The sequence below is a fragment of the Cebus imitator genome, unplaced genomic scaffold (genome assembly GCF_001604975.1).
Source record: "Cebus imitator isolate Cc_AM_T3 unplaced genomic scaffold, Cebus_imitator-1.0 Scaffold444, whole genome shotgun sequence".
In the NCBI taxonomy this organism is placed as follows: domain Eukaryota; kingdom Metazoa; phylum Chordata; class Mammalia; order Primates; family Cebidae; genus Cebus; species Cebus imitator.
This window is the reverse complement of record NW_016107759.1, coordinates 228,287-230,046: the sequence shown is the minus strand read 5'-3', so window position 1 is coordinate 230,046 and position 1,760 is coordinate 228,287.

Here is a 1,760-nt window from a genome sequence, read left to right as displayed (position 1 = left end):
ACTTATGAGGACAAGGACAAGGGATTATAATGGAAATATAGAAACAATCAGTGAAACTGTGCAAGGGCACAGAGCGGAATGGACTGGCTGAAAGGTTTGCTGAGGATAGGAAGTTGCACACAGGTGTCTACAGCATGATGCTTCTTTTGTCCAGAAAGAGGGCCTGCGGCAGTAGTTGTACGTGTAGCCGTGTTCCTTCAGCACGGGATGGGGCCCGTGGCTCAGTCCCAAACCCTTCAGTTTAGTCTCTTCTGGGGGTGGGTGTGAGGACACAGGGAAGAGAGACTCTCCTACTCTAAGTAACACAAGAAACTGTGTGTGTGAAAGCATGGGTGGATTTTAGTTTCTTTCTTTCTTTTTTTTTTTTAAATGAGACAGTGTCTCACTGTCTCCCAGGCTGGAATTCAGTGACATGATCGCAGCTCGCTGCAACCTCTGCCTCTCAGCTTCAAGTGATTCTTCTGCCTCAGTCTCCCGAGTAGCTAGGAATACAGGCGTGTGTCACCACGCCCAGCTAATTGTTGTATTATTAGTGGAGATGGGGGTCCACCATATTGGCCAGGTGGAGCCGGGCACTGTGGCTCACTCCTGTAATCCCAGCACTTTGGGAGGCCGAGGCGGGCAGATCACCAGGTCAGGAGTTTGAGACCAACCTGACCAACGTGGTAAAACCCCGTCTGTACTAAAAATACAAAAATGAGCCGGGTGTGGTTGTATGCACCTGTAATCTCAGCCACTCAGGAGGCTGAAGCAGGAAAATGGCTTGAACCTGGGAGGCGGAGGTTGCAGTGAGTGGAGATGGAGTCATTGCACTCCAGCCTGGGCAACAGAGCAAGACTCTGTCTCAAAAAAAAAAAAAAAAAAAAAAAAAAAAAAAAAAAAAAAAAGAAAGAAAGAAAGAAAGGAACTATTGGCCAGGCTGGTGTTGAATTTGTGACCTCCTGATCTGCCCACCTTGGCCTCCCAAGTGCTGGCATTACCAGCATGAATCACCAATCCTGGCCCTAGTTTATTTTTTTAACTGTTTTTCTATGCCCAGAGCATAGTAGCTCTCTGAGAGCAGACCAGTCAGTCGGGAAGGAGGAAGGGGCTGGGTGCTCTTGGCTGTGACAGAGGAAGACTGAATGGTGGAGATGGGGAGGGAACTCCCTAGCAATTCAGAGCGGTCCATGTCCAGAAGAAAAGTGGTGACGGGGCCCCTCTCCCCCTCCGCAAAGCTTGATGAAGTACCTTGAGTGAGGAGGGGGAGGCTTGCTCTGGGCAGGGGCTGGGCTGGGAGTGCTGGTCATGTTCCTAGTCTGGCTGAGAGCCCATGAGCTGTGCAACATCCCCTCATGGATTCCAGGACTTCAGCACCGCGGACAGGGACGTTTCCAGAAGTGGCTCACAGCCCAGGAAGCAGAAGCACTAGGAGATCCCAGAGGCCTCTGGACCTGAGGAGGTGGAGGGTGGGGCAGTGAGCTGGGGGCTCAGGGCTGGGCACACAGTGAGCTCTGAATGCACCTTAGCAAGTGCAGGAGAAGCGCAGGAGCAAGGCGGCCAGGTGCCCTGCTGAAGAGTCTCCCCAGGTGCAGGCCACAGGCTGTGAGCCTCACAGCCCCTTCCTCCTTCCCGGCTGACTGGGCTGCTCTCAGAGGGTTACCAGGACAGAGGAAGCGTGGGTGGGGCTGCACCCTCACTCCGGCCACCTACCCTCTGGCAGGAGGGGGCGGGAATGAGAGAAATGTTCTGGCACCTGCACCTGCATGGGGAACAGCCTA